Genomic DNA, 12117 nt, shown 5'->3' on the forward strand with positions numbered 1-12117 from the left:
TTTTTGGACAGGTCTGGGTTCAAATCAAATTAGTCTTTCAGATATTGCTCTAATGGCAAAAATCCAAAGTTATTTTATGAGCACATGTAGAATAATGGTTGGTTAATTTTAAAATGTTTTTATTTTTATTTGAAATCTTGAAACTGTGGTGTTTTTTATTAATATTGTTAACAGGAATCTCATACTGGCCCACGCCCAAGTTAATTCATTATTATTTATCAATAAAATGGAAGGAAAAACTCCGTTTCCAATGACCTTATTCTTGTTTTTTCAACTAGTTCAATCCAAATCAAGAGCTTGGATCAGAATAAGGACTATACCATAATTAATAATGTGTATACTGGCAGGCGCAGTAGGAGTGTATGTGTGAAGGACGCGGGAGCAGCTACATCTTACACTGAGTAGATGTCAGTATTGACAATATGTCTGCTCAAATAGATCATTCTTCTCTGCACCCTAGCGTGACCATGTCACTGAGACTGATTGGAAGACCACATTGATTCCCTTCAGTATCTCCACATGCACATTTACAAAGTCGGTAAAACGACAAGCAGGTCCTACTGGCCTTCGCAAAATTACTCAGAAAAACAAAAATGAGTATTTAAACCTCTACAAATATTCTTTATTTTAAAGGAAAAATAGCTACAGAAGGGTAAAGTAGAATATAAGTCATCTCACAGCAAGGAGCCATGATCATCGGCTCTGCACTAGAGAGATTCAGTGCTGTGGAGCTGAAAGAAGCACAGTCTGGAGCTGCATCTAGTACACCAGCAAGTCTTACTCTAAGGGACTAGGAAGTTTTCCACTGCATCTGAGGTTTATTCCAGACTAAATAACATTTTGTTTTTCTTTAACAGAAATTATTTTGTAAAGCTAATAAACTGTATATGTAAATAAGTCTCTTCAATTTTAAATATGTCAGCTATTAGATGTTACATCACAATGATCATTAAAAAGAAAGTGTATGGGGATTAGAGAGCTACCGATCTGACTTTTCCTGACCTGTACTGCTTTCAGGTTTTCTTGTCTGAAGCCCTTTTCTGGCTTTCAATAAACTGAAAAAAAGTTAACTAAAGTACATGTTGTTGGTTGATGCTCCCACCAGAAACAAGAGAAGTTTATATTTTTGGTGCATTGAACAAACATGGAAAAAAAAAAGATTTTTCAAAAGTACCGGCAGACCTGATGTCCATTCGGGAGAGAAAAGTGGCCAAATCTGATAGTCAATTCTCTGGCAGATTGATTGGCACATCACTAATGAGGATCACACTCATCTTAAATGATGGTCTCCTTCCAACCAATCCGATGCTAATCAAACAAAAAAGGAAAAAATGTCCCAGTGGCTTCCCCTTCATTTACTTTTGGTGTAATTTGCAGTTTAAAGAAAAGAAAAATGTACTTTTCTTATAATAATATCATTCATAAACACTGAATGCATGCAGCGGCGGTTAAGAATATTCAGAAAATGTATGTTGTTGAAGAACAGTCTTTCATGCTTTATTTTATCATGTATTTACAGACACATTAAGTTGAAGAGCTCAATCATGCCAGACAAGTAGACTTATAATGCTTCTCACCATCTGACCCATCCTTGTCAGTTGCATAAAGGGGATCCCCAGGAGGCTTTTTACTGCTAAAGGACTCTGCACTTTTCCTCACAGTAAGAGCGAACAGTGCATCTTATAACCCAATGGTTCAATCTTGCACCGAGTTTCCTCCTGGCTCCAGCTCTAACCAGACCGTTATGATTAACAGGGGCTGGGTCCGTTTGCTGTTATTCCACAGCAAGGGAGAGAAAAGAGAGATGAGCAGAAACGGCAGGGAGGGAGTTCCTGCGACGTTGGACCTGGTAAGACCCAGGTAGCGTGCTTTCCCACTATAATTTAATCACATTCAGCTGTCTGCCTGTCCTTGGCTCAGCTCAGCATAGCACATCAGGCACTGCGGTGGCACAAACACGAGCAATCCCAATAACAAGCAAGACATCGCCTTCCTCTCGCATCTTTAAGAAGATCCCGGAGAACACGGCTTCACATCCCGCCGTGCAGCTCATGTCTGTCTCTGTACACACATGGAGGGAAACTGAGCTAAACACACCAACAATCATTGTTACAGTCTGATGAAACAGTGGTGAAAACATTACCTCAACACGTAAAGCATCTTCCCTACAATTTAATCAAAACTCCAGGTAAAATAATACTGAAAACAATAAAAAAAGGATAAAATTCTTTGTGTATCGCCAGAAGTCTCCAACCTCTCTACGCTTGTTTGTTGACATGAAGAGCACTTAGTTGGGCGCACTTTGTGCTCAAGCATTGTTATGTGTCCTGATAGAAAAGAAGCAAGTTGCTTTGCATCTGTACTGTAAATACCACCCATGGGAGCATACACAACATCTGCACTGTACTTTCCTTAAGACTAACTCCCAAAACAAGCACAAAAGAGACAAAATGGACTGGTGCATGCCAGCCACGTAACTCAAATACAGAGCCTGTCGTTATTTGAAGCCAAACAGTTTCATCTAAACTATTTTTTTTTACAGTTTCCTCCTTGTCCAACTGTTTAGTTTATCTCCAACACTTCAGATGCATTGGCTTGCAATAAAAGTGACTGAAAACGTAAGGAATTTGCACAATTTTAAACAATCAAATGTTCTAAAACAGAAACATTTGTATGTTGGTATTTTATTCGATTTTAGCAGAATTTTAAGAGCTTGATGACAAGAAAAGCTCATTCTAAGTTTGGATTGCCAGAATTACTCGCACCAGAAGAAGAAAAACTTCTAGAACTTCTCTTTAAATTAGCACAAGTGTCATCAGAATTTGACTGCCATAGATTGAAGAAGATGTTTTCTACTTTTAGAGCACAAATCACTGTCAGGAGCTGACTGTTCCCACGAACTACAAGAAACCACATACAACAATCCCAGACAAACAGACAGCACATGGAAGGACAAAGTGTGGCAACCGGAGTCCAGTATCAGCCAACAACAATGGAAAAGACGCAAAATGCCATGAGCAAAGCAGAAGGTACCTACCAACTGCAGTCGTGTCTTTAAACTTTTCCTCCTCCTCTGCTATTATTTCCCTTTATTTCACTCCCAATGAATTCCCTTACTGAGCTCACTGCAAAGTTCTGCTCTCCTCTTGCATGCAAATCATTTTTCACGACTTGAGAGATGACTGTGGGAAGGAGAGAGAGCGAGAGAGAGAGAGAGAAGGAGAGAGTGTGAGCGGAGGCAGAAAGGATGACAGAGGGGCGGAGGAGTGGAGATAATGGTTGGGAGGCAGACAACCAATGGGCCTGGAGCCTAATGGGGAGGAAAAGGGAAAAAAAAAAAAAAAGAAAAAACAGGAATCAGGACACACCAATGAGGCGCAGCCTGGAGAGGGAGCACAGTCCGGAGGAGAGGAGACTGAGAGAAAGAGGGAGCTCGCATGGAAAGATAGAGATGGAGGGAGGGAGAGAGAGAAGAACCGTGCATAGAGGATGAGCACGGCAGGAGGAGAGAGGCAAGAATCCCAGGCGAGATGGAGAGGCTGCAGATCAGAAAGAACAAAAAGAAAAAGACAGAGAGGAAGGAAGGAGCCGACTTACCCGGGTACAGCCAGTGGCATCCTTCACACACTGCCTTCCAGACTCCACACACACATTCACCCACCCGGTGATAGAGGCGCACGCCGTGCTGCCGCTGAGACCAACCAATAGCAAAAACAACAAAGAAGAGGACTGCCAGAGCCGACTGGTATACCCTAAAGCAATTGTTCCTGTGCGCGGGTGTGTGTATGTGTGTGTGTCAAGGGGAGAAACTGGGAGTGTGTACGAGCATGTGTTTGTGCAGAGAGGGAGAGATAGCTGAAGGAAGCTGAATCGCTCCGTTCTTGGTCCTATACAAGCTGAACTGCTTCCCTCCTCTCTATCCAATATGTATCTGGCTCTTCTCTGTACACTCGGCATGTATGTATCCTCCAACACCCTCCCGCCCCTGCGCTCCCTCTGCCTGCTAATGCACCCTCCCTTCCCCTTCTCCCTCTTATACATTTATTCAGGGCTGCAGACTGTCTGCTCTCAGAGTCAGATCTTCCCACGGGGAAGAGATGGAGGGGAGGGAGTGTAGAGAGTGAGGGAGAACAGAGGAGGGCTAGAGACGACACTGAGCCATGAGTAACATCTTCGGTGCATTCATTTTAAATGCACACATTTGTGTGAGAAATCAGGTTCCGTTTAGCCAAGGTGCATAATGTTAAGACCAGAGTGAAGAATCCTCCGGAAGCAGCCCAGAAAAAGCGAAAATGTAAGAACTTGCAGAGAAGACAACTTCCAAAAGGAAAAAAAAAAACTTATCTAGTGTAGACAAGGTACAAATCACACAGAAAGATGCCAGAGCAATGATCTGAGGCAGAGCTGGCTATAGGCACAGGCAGTAAAATGCTATCAAAAGTGTTCCTTGCACCTTTTTATATTTTCTCATGTAACAAACACAAACACATAAATTACAACTATAACTTTTGATGGATCAACCGAAAATCCTTGTGACATGTGAAAGTAAAAGCATAGATGTTTTTAAAACAATTTAAAGTGTGATGTGCATATATTCAGTCCTCTGCCAAACGACTTTTCATGACAATTAACAGTGCAAGACCTTTATGTTTTCATTTTTGCTCAATCTTCTATTCAAAATAGCCGACGCTTAGTCAGATTTAATGGATGGCTTCTCTTTACATGAATTTTCAGGGGGTTTTTTGCCCTGTATTTAGCTCCATCCATCTTCCTTTCAGCTGTCCCTGCTTGTTGTCCTGCTGAAGGAAGTCGTCCTCACAATATGATCCTGCAATTAGCAGTTTCTCAGTGGGCATGGTGTGTTAAGGGTGCTGATTTTCCATGTCACATACCATTTTGCATGTAGGCCCACAATTTAAATTTTTGTTGTGCCACGTTTGCTGTGCCCCTTACATAACATGTGGCAATTCCTAACATTTAACAATCTTATTTAAATTAATTGTCCATAAAGGATATATCCGAGGAGTCCACAACTAATAATTGTCTTGTGAACAATTTCTTCCATGTGAGCTGTGAATCTGTGCAGCTACAACGGTTTTACCGTGGAGCTACTTCTTTTAAAGTTACACTTGTCTGGCCTTTCAGCTTAGGTGGTAGCAGCAAATAACATATAATATTTTACCATACAAATTATTAAGTGTGGTAAAAAGGTAACTATGCACATCGTTTTGCGGCCTTTAGGATGAAACATGGTGTTGGCGGTATCATGCTGTGGACACGCTCTTCTTCAGAATGGATGGGAGGCAGGCAAGAGTTAATGGGAAAATGAAATACAGGATAATCATTAAAGAAACGCTCTTGGAGAATAACAAAAAAAACTGAGAACAGAATGGAAATTCACCAAATTGTCAACCCGTCACCATTTTTGTGAACAACAAACATTAAAAATATTTGGCTAGCTGTTTTATTTCTTGTAAAAGCAACTGATGACAATGTAAAGCAGGCATTGGGGCATTAACTAACCCAGGTACAATGTGAGAATAAAACTACCAACTAACCAATCCTATAAAACCCACTGACTGTGACATATTTGGCTTCATTCAGGCTGCTGAGAGAGATACAAGATGTAAACCTAAAGAAAGTCTCCGGTTGACTGCTGGCTTGCTGTTAATTAACGCCCTCCCTCACCAGCTTCTTAACTTCGAGGCTGGCTGAGCACCAGAATTGAAGAGTAGAGAAGATGAATGAGTATTGAAACAGGCTATCTGCAGCCATGTGTTCAGCGATGAGCTCCACTCACAAAGCAAGGGACGCTGTTTACAATATAATAGTGCTCAAACCATAAAGAGAGTGACATTCATGTGCACTCTCATGTGAACAAAAATGGGAATAACGATGCAATGATTTCCATATTTACTCCGATTTGCAAACACAGGGAATGCTAATTTGATCCCTGAGACATTGTCATAATTAGATTATAAATTAGGTTCATTTCTTACTGGACAAGAGGTGCTAATTCATTCATTTTCTCATAGTGAGATGGGTACTACTGAAAATGCAAAAGCCCTCCAGGCAGAGGTGCATATTTGGGACTCCTTACTCGGTTCAGATAAGTAATAACGTTTTCAAATGAAGCCACATAAATATTCAGATTTGAATCCAAAAACATGGGCATATGCTCCTCATACCGAGAATATGAAGCATATTGTTTTGATGTTCATCATAACAGTAAACAAATCAAATGCCATCCAGCAATGTTTTACAGAACCAACAAGCTCTGCTCTCTCCAGGAACACTGCCAGGCAGCTGAAGAAGGCATGATAAGTACTCCTGTGGGTTGGGACACAGGCACCCTCGGGGCATTCAATATTACCAAATTCAAATTTTTATTTGGCTATGTTAATGCCAATCAAACACAATTAATTTACCCTACTATCTTAAATAAACAATTGGGAGGAATGGGCACAACCCAACAAACAGGGAATACTATAGTTAATCTGTATACATTTGGATATACCAGCTGGAAATAAGAGTCTATTCAGAACCGGAGGTATGAATAATACAGCAGGGAAGAGCTGACTGTTAGAAATGTAAAGGTAGCTTTTCATTTTCAGGTGCAAAAGTAATTATAGAGTGAACAAAAGTTGCAGTATGTAACTTTTACAAAATTATGTTGCTCTATGGCTTGTAAGTATTTGTCTCGACAAGTAAAAGCTAACGTAGCGCACAGCTAAGTTTCCAGCCTTCACTTCACTCCGGATCAGCTTCTGCGGCCTAAGACTACCGGTGGGAGAAAGATGGTAAATAAAGGAGCTGTCTTTGTTATTTCCATGGAACCACTTATGTATTCAGCCTGAAAGAGCAAGTGTATGGGAACGAGTGAGCAGACCAGATCCAGCCAAGCAACTGATCCGCTTGTACACACTGCTGTAAACACCATCATATTTGAGCTCTTCACAAAAAACATGCAAAAGTAATAAAACTAAATAACACGGGGACCTTAAGGGACACGGCCATATTTTTCTAAAAGTAACAACTTTAAACCTGAAAACTGTCAGCTGAACCCAAACTCTGACACCAGTGCTCCCCCAGTTTTAAACTACTTGTTGTGCTTCCTCATGCTTCGGTAATCTCCCCCAGTTACTTAGTCTCTGACGACAATAAACACACATAATATACTTGAAAATAAACACAAAGTAAGGTAAAAACTTTGTCCGTTAGAAATGATTGAAATGTTTAGATACTTAAACAGCACATTTTTATAAGAAATTCTCGGAGAATATTGCCTACTTCGAAAATTTATGTTAGCCGCAAAGTTTAATGAAAGTAATACTCACCTTCGAATATATAATGAGGCGTACATCTTAAAACCGTTCTCCAGTTTACTTGTTGGGGCTTCGGATCGAGGTACATCATTAACATTACCTTGGGCAAGCCCTACAAGCACCTAGTGTAAAATCCCATTTTCAATAAACCGGAAGCGACCAAGCCCCTTATCCCCGAACGTCTAAGCTGACGAGCAAAGGACGAGCAAAGCTTTATCTACTTCTTTCTGATATAGCGGGTGAGATCTAACGTTAGGATGTATTATCGCCATCTGCTGGAGTGTGGACCAGAGTATCTCCATTGTTGAACCTAAAAAATATATATATATATATATTCTGTGTATTTAAAATATTTTTTTGTTATTGCAAGCTTCTAACCAGCACACTCAAACCCTTGCTCACTTCACTGAGTGTACACTTCATAGGGGGTCATAGAGTGTAGTGTAACTATTAGGAGCAGGCTTATTTGTGACAGCAGAACCATAGAAGAAGCCACAGGAGCTTGACTTCTGTTTTAAGATTATCTGGCTTATAGTTTACTGTCACAACATTGTGATCATTTTAACAAATATGTAAAAACAAACAAACAAAAAAAAATAAATAAATAAATAAATAAAAATAAAAAGAAACAAGCAAATATAAACAAAACAAAAAAAAAGTTACTGTAGTCGTGATGTTTGAAAATTATATTTTGGTATTGTGGAACTTTGTGAATGTATTAACCTTTTCTGTACTTTATATTAGTTATTTGGAGACTTTGGGAGGATTGATAAAATAACCTTATATTTTCCACCAATGGAAATTTATTTTGGTCAAGCAGATTTCTAAATAGGTAAAAGTAGAAATTCATCCTGCAAATACAACGGGCGGAAAAAAAGACTACTAGAAAAGGCTGAATGTTAAGGAAATTTTTTCAACCAACATAATTTTTTGGAAAAAATCAAATTACCGGTAAATACCCTTATGATTTAGATTGGAATCAAAGTTATTTTGGTATGTTTTGGTATATGGTGGGCCATATTAAAACTAATAATAACTTTTTACAACTCATCAAAATTGTTTGAACAATCTACGCTTTAAATATGGTTGTAAGCTAAATTGTATATCTAAAATCGTTCAAATTCAACTGGGAGCAAAGACCAAAAGGGAGGAACTGCAGCAAGAGTCAAAGCTGCATTGAAGATGGGAGGAGCAGAGCTTGTTGTTGAGCTTAGAGGTGTTGATGCTGCAGAGTGGAAGCAAGCGAGCACTAGGGAGCTAAAAGAGTGGGGGAGGAAGACGCCAGTTGTGTGTTGAGACTTGAGATGATAGCATGTTGAAGGTGAGGGCCTGTTGTTCAGTGGGACTGAGGGAGGAGAGCAGGTGGGCCGAGGGGGAGGAGAGGGAGAGATGTGTGTAAGGGGGAGAAGAGGTAGTATCGCTGGTGTATTGGGAGTAAGAAAATGAAGGAACAACAAGCTTCAGCCTACTTATGTACAGTGTGCTTGTGTGTCATTGAGAGAGAGTGAGAGAGAGGGGGGGCAGAAAAAGAGAGAAAGAGAGCAAGATAGATAGAGGGGGGAGAGAGAGAGAGAGATGCTTGTGTCTTCGCTATGGGATGACAAATGTGCCAGACATAAAAGACCATAGAGCAAAGAAATCCACAGGGAGCCTCTGTACCTGTACACAACCACATCTGCACACAGTAGCAGCAGCAGACGACAGAGGCTTCAGGGGACAAACACACCAACACATGCACACAGACCGTGCAGGACTACATTTACACTCACAAATTCAAATTTCTCCATTTGAAATTTACACTCATACTCCTTTCTATGCTTGTAAGTATCTAATTTAGGAGCATCCAAAGCAGTTTCTTTAGTGCTTTTATTTGGAAAGAAAGTAAATTTTCTAGTGAAGGCAGAATGGCTGCAACTTCTATCAACTTTTTATGAGATTATCTTGAGATTCCAGGTTGACTGATAAGTAATTTCAACATAAATTAAAAGGTAATATCTTTTATACAGAAAAAAATAACTAAACATAAAAAACAAAATTTACTTCCCAATGATCAGGACATGATTAGTGCAAAGACGATGGTTCTTGTGTCACTTTGCTTTAATCCCAATTTTGGCTTGCAATGTTTTGATCAATGTTAAATATTCCTTGATGTGACATTTTCAGTTTGAATCTATGTATGCACCAAGGATAAAATACAAACCCAGGCCAGGATTTTAACCCAGGATCTTTTTGTTGCAGACCAACAGCAGTAAGAAATCCACTAATGTTCAACCCTAACCATATACATCTGAAATATTTTATATTCAAAGAACCTATAAAAGACTTTGTTTGTATTTGTTGAGTTTTGCCCCCTTTAAATATTGACCAGGTTGAAAAATCTACAAATTATCTACAGCTCAGAGTCAATCAAAGTTTTTTGTTTATTTTGTTGTGTTTGGTTCAGTTTTTTAAAGGGTCCATTTCAAATAAAAGGATGCAAAAAGTTTCCATCATTTATCTTCACCAGTGTGGCAAGGGCTTTTGAAACTGCAGAGCATCCAGCAGGTGAGCGTCCATCTATCCATTAGCTACACCCACTTACCCTGGAGAGGGTCAGGGGGTTACAGCCTGTTCCTGCTGACACTGTGCGAGAGGCGGACAGCACCCTGGACACATTTCTGGTCCCTCACAGGACTAACATACATTCAGTCAGCCATGTACACTCACATCTAATTTAGAAATTTGAGACTGTGGGGGAGAAAAAAACCCACACAGGTGCATTAAAAGGCCCATGATTTGTTTTAAGCAATCCATTGAACCACTGTGTTGTCTGCAGACGAGAAGTATTCAACAACTTTATTTTCCATGATACAAATACTTGCAAAACAAGTATTCCAAACTAGAAGAAAAAAAGAAAACAAGTGTTTCTGTTCTTACGGTTTGGAAAGCTCATCAAAAGGATGAGGTGTTGGTGATTTGATTTCAACAAAATTTCACGGAAGAAGGTTTAATTCTTTGTCTTGGCCTGCTGAATATGGCAAATAAAAGATTAAGACATGACTGACTTTGCATTAAATCACATTGAAATGGTTTCTAAGTATCTGATAGGACACAGCATACTACCACTAGTACAGCATATGCATAAATCCTGATGTGAGAACCCCAGCACATTGTTGGAAATGCACTGCTTTCTGTATCAATGTATACACTGACCTTTGTATATATTTAACCCTGTAATATGCAAGACAAACCTGGTTATCTGGTAGTCCCAAATATTTTATATCCATGTGAAGAAATTCTGCAGCATTCTGCAGCTCTCACATACCAAATATTTCAAGGTTGAGAGTATGTTTTTCTTTAAAAATCTAAAAGAATTTACTAAAAACCTTTTGATTCCCATAAAACAAAGCTCTTCCACTTTCCCATCTTTTTTGTCACTGGGAGGCCTTAAAAACACATGGACAGGTTTAGAAACACTCTTAAGCCTCGCAATATTCTGCATAAAACAAATAAAATTTGCTTCTCAAAGTGGCTTACAAATGAGACCTCGCCATCGAAGGTGGCTACCTCAGCTTCCATACCAAGTACTTTTGGGGAAAGTGCCTTGCCCAAGGACACTTGGAGATGTGAAGTGAAATGAGATTAAACATCAAGACTCAGGAATATCAGAAAACACATTCAAGCACCTGAATTCCAGCTGCACAAACACCTTACCTTCAAAATCGGCCTTATTTTAAGGTCCATAACTATTTTCACATCTGGGCCCACAAGTACACGCCCACATATGTTTTCTGATGTGAAAATATGCAATCACACATGCAATCACAATGGCAGTTGCAAATACACACACAGGCACAGCCGCATGCTTATGTTAATTTGAAATCATCAACACGAGAACAAAGGCATGGCAAGAGGGCATACATAAACATTACATGTCCGCAGATTATGCAGACACATGCACACATCTGAGCTCTGATAAACACTCAAACACACACATCCACCCCATTTGCCTCATTCACAGAGGTAAGACCACGCATCATTTCACCCTCTCACTCTCTTTTTCTCTCAAGTCCCCAAATCCATGGCATATGACCTTCTGTGGGACAGATAAAGAATGTGCTTATCAGTCATGCAAATGAGGCTGAATTCATTTTCCACAACAGATGGCCCCATAGATAATGATGATGGAGGAGAGAAAATTAAATGTCTCTCGCTCGGTGACCATGGCAACCGCGCCTCTGCGGCGTAATATCAATAATAAGTGTGCCGCATAATAAGGTTGTCAGTCCTGTGAATCAAAACCTCCCATGATGGGACAGACCGAGAGGAGTGGGGGTGTCTTGAAAAGTTTGGCTGACACTCTACAGAGGTCTGGTCAAGTTGGATCATTTCAACTTTTTCTCTCTTTCAAATATATCCGCCTCTTTTTACGCTAATAGTTCTGGCAAAAGTTTAAAAAGTGATAAGCGAAGCTTTATTTGTTGCGTATTATTTCACTGTTGCTGCTACTGCTATGATTGCTTTACTGGAAATGAACATGCACAGAAAACAGCTAAATATTCCAAGGACCCTTTAATTTTTTCAGTTGTTTAACTGAAACACTGCATCAGCAGGAAGTCTTCAAACCCCCCAAATCCCAAAACATTGGGGACCTGCATGCTAGAGAAAACCATAAAAGGACTGATTGCAATCATGATTGTAAGATTCTGGCAATATGCAAATGGGAACCAGGAGAATATACAGGATTTGCAATAAAAAAATTAAATGTGGGTGTGCAAATTACAAACTGAGAACAGGAGGGAAAAACAAAAAA

At 39.8% G+C, this 12117-nt stretch overlaps 1 protein-coding gene and 1 long non-coding RNA gene across 14 annotated transcripts in view; one reads left to right on the forward strand and one right to left on the reverse strand.

Moving 5' to 3' along the window:
- The window catches only part of myt1lb (myelin transcription factor 1-like, b), a 121362-nt gene extending 117428 nt beyond the window's left edge, over positions 1–3934 (reverse strand). For 4 of the 12 annotated variants that reach the window (XM_044141944.1, XM_044141951.1, XM_044141939.1 and 1 more), the window contains exon 1: positions 3038–3178. The gene's annotated coding sequence lies outside the window, so the exon portion shown is untranslated. Of the gene's footprint in view, positions 1–3037; positions 3179–3597 lie in introns of those variants that run through there. The other 8 variants (XM_044141946.1, XM_044141949.1, XM_044141945.1 and 5 more) reach the window with 4 other exon arrangements.
- Positions 3286–12117, forward strand: part of LOC122845642 — a 28815-nt gene continuing 19983 nt past the window's right edge. Inside the window, exon 1 of one of the 2 annotated variants that reach the window (XR_006373093.1) lies at positions 3286–3601. This is a non-coding gene — a long non-coding RNA (uncharacterized LOC122845642). The other variant, XR_006373094.1, reaches the window with a different exon arrangement.

This window comes from Gambusia affinis, linkage group LG16 (genome assembly GCF_019740435.1).
Source record: "Gambusia affinis linkage group LG16, SWU_Gaff_1.0, whole genome shotgun sequence".
Lineage (NCBI taxonomy): Eukaryota > Metazoa > Chordata > Actinopteri > Cyprinodontiformes > Poeciliidae > Gambusia > Gambusia affinis.